We start from the raw sequence: 8,214 nt of genomic DNA on the forward strand, positions 1-8,214 counted from the left end.
CAGTGAGCACATTGTAGGCACACAGTGAGCACATTGTAGGCACATAGGCGCACATCGTAGGTTCACAAAGCTCAGTGTTGACCAACTTCTCCCTCACCCATTATCTTTCCCTCAGTCATTAGGTCTCACAGCAAGGCGAGAGTCTCCATCCCCAATGTACCAATGGAAGCTGAAGCTCAAATAAGGGAGTAGCTTACTCACCAAGGCTACATGCTAGGGGATGCTAGTCCCAGTGCTGTGCTCCTCCCATGGCCTCCAAACCTCCAACATAGAGGAATATGGTGCTTTGATTGAGAACAGCCCTCATAGACTCATATATTTGAATGCTTGGTCTCTACTTGGTAGGACTGTTTGGAGAGGATTAGGAGGTGTGGTCTCATTGGGGGAGGTTTGTTACTAGGGGTGGGCTTTTGAGGTTTCAAAACCTCAGGACATTCTCAGTTAACTCTCTGTCTGCATCATGGTTGCTGGTGAACTCTCAGCTACTTCTGCAGTGCTATGTCTGCCTGCCTGCCTGCCTGCTTGCTTGCCTGCCTGCCTGCCTGCCTGCTTGCCTGCTGCCATGCTCTGCACCGTGATGATCACAGACTCACCCTCTGAAACTATAAGCAAACCCCAATAAACTGTTTCCTCTATAAGTTCCCGTAGTCATGGTGTCTTGTAACTAAGATGAGGACCAGATCAACTTCAGTCTCATCTTCGCTCTTGGGCATAACAACTCAGACCCCAGGAAGTCAGAACCAATGCTAGGTTGGCTCGTGAGTACCCATTGCATCAATAAATATTCTATTGCTGTGACAAGATAACTAGGAAAAGCAGCCTAAGGAAGAAAGGAAGGCCTTGTTTTCATTCACAGAATGAGAGTATGGTCCATTGTGGAGGAGAAGGCATGGCAGCAGGAGCATGAGATCACACTGCATTCACAGTCAGCAGTCAGAAAACAGCGAGATAAATGCTGGTGCCCAGTTCATTACCCACTCCCCTTTAATTCAGGCCGAGACCCTGTCTGTAAGAATAGTGCCATCATATTCAGAGTGGGCCTTCCCTCCACAGTTAACTCGTTGTGGAAACTCCTCACAATCACACCTAGAAGTGTGTCTCTTAGGTGATTGTAAATTGAGTCAAGTTGACAATGAAGATTAATCATCACTTGTCAACTTGAAACCTCAAACATATCATGTCTGTATTTGTACATGTGTATGTGGTATGTGTGCATGTGCATGCAAATGTGGGTACATATATGTACTATGTGTGTATGCACCTATGTGTGTGTATTTGTATATGTGTGTTTATAATGTGGTAGTTTCAATGAAAATAGCTCCATGGGCTCACAGGGAGTGATGGTATTGTGTGGCTTCGTTGGAGTAGGTATGGCCTTGTTGGAGGAAGTGTGTCACTAGGGGCAGGCTTGGAGGTTCCAGAAGCTCAAGCTAGGCCTAGTGACTCACTGTCTCTTCCTGCTACCTGTGGATCCAGATGTAGAATTCTCAGCTACATCTCCAGCACCATGTTGACCTACATGCCACCCTGGTTCCTGCCATGATGATAATGAACTAATTCTCTGAACTGTAACCCAGTCCCAATGAAATGTTGTCCTTTATAAGAGCTGCCATGGTCATGGTGTCTCTTCACAGCAATAGAAGCACTTTAAGAGAGGCTTAATGGGACATACTAGTAGGAACATGGAAGACAGAGGTGCTGAGGTGATTTGAACTGTGGGGGCCTGGATCAAGAGGTTTCAGAGGAGAAGAATTTTAGTATGTGGCCTAGAGAACGTTCTTGTGACATTTTGGTGAAGAATGTGGCTGCTCTCTGCCCTTGCCTAAGTTGAAGAGTTATGGATTTGGCAGAGGGCATTTTCAAACAACTTAGCATTTTATGTGTCGTGTGGCTATTAGTGGCCAGTCTCACACAGATGTACAGTGAAAGGGAGCAAGCTGAGCACGGAAACGTTCAACGCGTGTGGTGTGAGGAGAAAATGGGCACCAGGACATGTAAACAGATGAAAGAAAAGCCCGGTGCTAAGTAAAATAAAGGGAGCGGTGACCTCAGAGCGAGATCCCACCCAGATAAGCTCCCAACCTGTGAAAAGCAATTAAAGAAAAGTGAAAAGGAATTAAAGAAAAGTTTAGGGTTGGGTGTGGTGGTGCATACATTTAACTCCAGCACTCAGGAGGCAGAGGTTAGTGGATCTCTGAGTTTGAGGCTAGCCTGGTCTACAGACCGAATTTTAGGACAGACGACCATAGACAATGAAGGAAGTCATCAAAACCGGAAACCTGGGAAAAATATATTTGAACAAGGGGCCATGTTCCAGTCCCAGCAAGCAGCAGAACTTGGTAGCTTTGGCCCTGTGGTTCTGGCTTTAGAGTCAAGGATAGAAGAAAGGATTTATGGATTCTCTCTCCACAACCAAGGAAAGCTGCTGAGGCCAAGTTTATGTCAGGGGTGTCCCTGAATGGAGGCTTAGAGAGGACATTTTGTGAGTCTGTGAAGGGAAGGTCTGGAATATGTTAGAGACCCCAAGTTGTTGGAGAAGGGACACCTGCTGAGGAAAGTTGCTAACAGGAAGTGGAAGCAGCCCAAGAGAAAGGGTACGCTGCAGTCAACAAAGATGAAAGGAGCTGGAGATCTGAAGAGCGCTTTGACATCAGACATGGAGATGCAGATCTTGGAGTTTGGCCAGCTGGATTTTCATCTTATTTTGGTCCAATATCTCCTCACTATGCTTTTCTTTCCTCCCTATGGAACGGTAATGTACATCCTGTGCCATTAAATATTGGAAGTGATATGCTTTGTACTTTCATTTTACAGGAAATTACAGATAAAAGATTGCATGAATCTCAGAAGAGACTTTGGACTTTTAAACTCTGTTGAGACTGGGAGAGACTCTGGGGACTTTTGAAGTGGGACTGAATGCATTTTTGCATTATGATATGACTACAAGCCTATGGGAGCCAGGGAGTAGAATGTGTCAGGACAAAGCTGTAGTTCCTTGTCAGGCAGTTCAATGAAAATGGCCTCATGGGCCCATAGGAAGAAGCACTATTGGGAGGTGTGGCCTTGTTGGACTAGATGCAACCTTATTGGAGGAAGTGTGTCACTGGGGGCACACCTGGAGGTTTCAGAAGCTCCAGCCAGGTTTAGTGGCTCACTTTCTCTTCCTGCCGCCTATGGATCCAGATAGGAAACTCTCAGCTACTTCTCCAGCACCATGTCTGTCCGCATGCTACCATGCTTCCCGCCATAACCTTAATGGACTAATTTTCTGAACTGTAAGCCAGCTCCTGTTAAATGTTCTCCTTTTTAAGAGTTGCCATGGTCATGGTGTCTCTTCACAGCAATAGAATCCTAAGACTTGTGTAGATGCACTAGTGTGTATTTGCACTAGTGTGTGTGTACTTGTATGTGTGTAGATGCAGTAATATGTGTATGCACTGGTCTGTGTGCATGCACTAGTGTGTGTGCATGCATGCACTAGTGTGGTGTCTGTGTGCTTGCGTGCATGTGTGTGTGTGTGTATGTGTGTGTGTGTATCTTATGAAGGCATGAAAATGATGTCAGTTCTCGTTCTCGACACTTCTCTATTTTACTGAGGCAGGCTTTCTTGTTGAGCCCAGAGTTCACCAATTCCAGCTAGTCCAGCTAGCCAGCTTGCCCCAGGGATCTGGTTTTAGCCTTCTGAGTTCTGGGATTAGAGGTGAGGCTCTATCCCACGCAGTTCTCATGTGGGTTCTGGGAGTCTGAATGCTTTCCAAGCAAACACTTTATCCACAGAGCCATCTATGTCTCCAGCACATAAAATGGACCACTTCTAAACTATAACATTCCATTCCAGGTCCTCAGACTCATGGCCATCTCCTAGGCAAATGCATCCAGCCCAACTTCACAAGTCCTCATGGTCTTTAACAATCCCCACACTTCAAATCTCAGGAGTCTCCTCTGAGATTCAAAGCAATCTCCTTTTAAAAACCTTTCTGAAACTTTGATTAAAAAAAAAGAAGAAGAAGCACAGAACACAGACCTTTTCACTGCAGTGTGTGATGTGTTACCTTTTCCAGTCTGTTCAGTGCTTTAAAGCTCAAAGCACTTTGCATTGTACATGGACCTGAAGCAGCCTAGCTTTTGGCAAGCAGGCAGGAGACGCAACAAAAAAAATCAAAATAGGAAAAAAAGCAGACTGAATGCAAGGCACATCTGAGAACACATTATACCTGTGGAAATTACAGTCTCAGTAAGAGTGATACAGTTTATTTTTGAAAGAAGCATCGAAAGCTGGCCAACCCGACACAGCAAGTTGTTATATGTATTATGTCTAAAAAGTTTTGTTTACATAGCATGGAATTGGCAATCCCTGCTCATACTTCAAACAAACGTAAGCAAGGCAGAAATCCAAACCAAAAGAAGTGTTTTTCTCTATCGTAAATCCAATAGGTTCTTTCAGGAACTGTTTGTTAAAAGCCTGAAATACGGGCTGGAGAGAAAGCCCAGCAGCTCAGAGAACCTGCTGCTCTTACAGAGGATTAGGCTCAGTTTCCAGCACCCACAGCCACCTATATCTCCAGTTCCTGGGGATCTGATGGCCTCTTCTTACTTCTGTGGGAGCCCAGTATACACATGATGCAATATATACACACAGGTAAAACACTCATTACATAAATCAAATAATTTTTTAAAAGCGTGAAATAACTAACAATACCAGAAAATCCATCCATACCATAATCACTCAATCTTAAGAAAACGGACAAAGCAAGATGTAACTACTTTCACCCCAAATGTGTTGAAGGGAGCTAATCTCCTTTTGTTAGAAGGCTGAACTGATAAACGTCAAGGCAGTCTGAACTGTGAGCTCCATCAGAGCAAACAGTAAGTCTTGTGCTTCCGTACACAATGGCATGGATCCAGCATTCCCATTCCAAAAAGAAGAAATGGGGCATCACAAGTAAAGACTGGACCAACGCAAGACCGAAACACAGCGGGGAGAGGACAAAGCTGTAGTTCCTTGTCAGGCACCTGAAGTTCTTGGTGGTGTCATCTGAACTCTAACAGCCTTGGGCAGCCCAGTCCCTTCAGTTCTGCCACCTACAGCACACAGAGCCTCTGTCTTAGGCCAGCCATACTCTGTGCTTGCAGCTTTACTCGGCAGATGTCCCCCAGTCTTGGCATAGCCAACATATTGGTGGTCTCCATTGCAACATAGGCTTCCCTCCCACAGCTTCAAACAGTGGCTGCTTAGGGTCTCTGTCTTAGTTACCTTTCTACTGCTGTGAAGAGACACCATGACCAAGGCAACTTATAAAAGAAGGAGTTTAATTGGGGGTTTGCTTAGAGTGTCAGAGAAGGAGTGGAGTCCATGACCATTATGGTAGCAGCATGGTAGCAGGCAAACAAGCATGACACTGGAAATTACATGTTGAGACAACAATCATGTGACAGGGAGGGGGAGGAACAGGAGAAGGAGGAGGAGAGAGCACGCAGTAACTGGGAATAGCATGGACTTTGAAACCTCAAAGCCCACTCTCCTCCCACAAGACCACACCTACTAATCCTTACCAAACAATTCTACCAACAATTCCCCACACCAAGTATTCAAACATAGGAGCCTGTGGGGGACATTCTTATCCAAACCACTACAGTTTCCTGGCTGGGAATCTGATCCTTTTCAGCTTTCTGGAGCCTTGGTGTAAGCCTCCACGACCCCATAACTCTTACATTTTGCCACCCACAGAAACCCACCTTGTGAATAAAGCTTCCAAGTTCTCTGACAGCTCAGGATGTAGCCTCCTTTGACCATACATGTTTACCCAGCCAGGTAAGATTTACACAAAATGTGGCCATTTGAAGGTAAAACTAGAAATCTATTTTCTTGTCCAAAAGCCCTAATAATACTCCACTATCCATCGCAAGGCTGACATTTGCATCTTCACAGTCTCTGCACCCAAGTATCTATGCTAAGCTGGCACATTTCAATGACATCTCCCGTGGACCAGCGAGTCCTGCAGTGCAGGAGTAGGAGGACAGGAAAAGAGGAAGGCTCCATGGCCTGTTGTGTTTGCCATCCTTCATGAGATTATATGCCTATCATCTCATTGGCTTCTTTTGATGCCATTGCCAATTTGACAGACTCTAGAATCACCCCAGAGATGGGCCTCTGGGCACACCTTGGGTGAATTGGTATCTTGGTTATGCTAAAGACTCATCTTAACTGTGGCAGAGCCATGTCCTGGGCGGGGGACTCTAGACTGAAGGATGAGGAGAGTCAGCTGAGCCCGAGCATGCATTTTGCTTCCTGATTCTACATGTGACGTGGCCTGCTGCTTCCAACCCTGGATGCCTTAACTTCCTTACCATGATGAACCGTGAGCCAGAATACACCCTGTCTCTTGTAAGTTGACTTTGTCAGAGTATTTATTATAGCATGGGGGTTGGGGGGGGGTTCCATTCCACTGGCGTGCAAGCTCCTTGAGTGTCCTCCCTATTGCAGTCTAGCTCCTAGAGCGTCCCAGAGCCTGACATGTTGTAGAATATAACATGTATTCCAGGTAGTTGTAGAATACACAAATACATGAAAAACATGTTCAGGCAGTGCCAGAGCTGAGCCTGACAGAGCCAGGCTTGAATTCATTATGGGACTCTGGCTGTTTTCTGTGGTGGTCTTAGAGGTCTCCGCAGGACTCCTGCATGTGTGACATTCTGAAGCCAGGCTCCGAAGACTTTCAGGGCAGCCTCAGTGCCTCTGATTTGTCTCCCCAGGTTTGAGCAGACACTAGAGGGAGGGTGGAGCCAGCGAGCCTTTCTTCCTCCTAACCTCTGCTCCAGTCATTGGGTCTCTTCTTTAGCTCCCCAGCCGAATGCATAACCCCTCCCTCGAGAGCTTCAGCCCCTCCAGGCGGCCCAGCTCCTGCCCTCTCGGCAGCCTCTCCATACCCTGTAGCACTGGAAATCCCCAGACAATGCCCAGGGGATGAAGGACTGGTAGTTATTACCTTCCATAGGAGCGTCTTGCTGTTGATAAGGTCTCAGTGGTCTCGGCTCCAGCTCTTTCAAAGTGTCCTCTCTCTGTGCTAATGCTCCCTCTGAGACACCTGATAAAGCACAAGTGTACCATTTGTTCAACACTTATTAAGCTAATGTGATCATTGTGATAATCCTCCACCAGGGATTCCATTACTATCCTCATCCTAGAGATGAGTAAACTGAGTCCTGGGGAGGTTAAGAAACCTGTTCCAGGCTATACAGTTAATAACTGGGCAGCAGGAGCTAGGGGAGGATCCTGGGTCAGATGCTCTAGCAGAAAGAATTTTCTTTCTTTTCCTCTACATGGTTTCTTATTCTGAGTATGTTCATACTCAATCTTGTGTTGGTTGCTTTTTTGTTTGTTTTTGGGGAAGTGAGGGTTGTTTTGTTTTGTTTTGAGACAGGAGGCCCATGTTGGCTTCAAACTTGCATTTCTCCTGCCTCAGCCTCCTGAGTGCTGAAATGTGAGCCATCATGACCTGGTGTCTGCTAGTTCATGTCTGTGCTTTCCGTAAGGCTAAATGCCAACTGTGGGTACAAGGTGAAACCAATTCATAAATGCCTTTCTATAGCCAACCCTTTGCCTAGAATGTGATAGGTACTCAGTCAGGGCTGAGTAAAGGGATGGGTGGACAGACAAACAGACAGACAGCCATGGATAGATACAGGTAAGCAAATAGAAAGGGAAGGAGGGAAAGACGAGAAAGAGAAGGAAGGCAGAAGAGAATGAAAGATTGAGAAAGGTAGGGAAAAAAGAAGATGGAAGAGGGATGAGAGGAAGAAGACTGAGCAAATACAAACTGGATGGATGGACCAGTGACCGGAATACAGAGCAATGGATGGAAGAAAAGATGAAAGGATGGATGAGGGAGAGAGTGTCGATGGATAAAGAGTGGGCTAACTGATGTACAAGATGCTGTAGTGGAAGGATGTGTGCATAGGTGCCTGGACAGGACTGAAGGGTGGATGAGTGAATGGATGGCTGAGTGGTTGAGTGGTTAGGATGGTGATGGGGTGAGTGACAGGATAGGTAAATGGTTGGGTGAGTGGAGTGGGTGGACAGATGTGTGGGTATGGATAGATTGGGCAGATAGATGAGGAAATGGGCAGATGAATCCATGGAGGGATGAGTAGAGAGGTAGATGCATTGATGGATGGATGGATGGATGGATGGATGGATGGGTGGATGGATGGATG

The sequence above is a fragment of the Grammomys surdaster genome, unplaced genomic scaffold, assembly GCF_004785775.1.
Source record: "Grammomys surdaster isolate TR1022 unplaced genomic scaffold, NIH_TR_1.0 125561, whole genome shotgun sequence".
NCBI classification, from domain to species: domain Eukaryota; kingdom Metazoa; phylum Chordata; class Mammalia; order Rodentia; family Muridae; genus Grammomys; species Grammomys surdaster.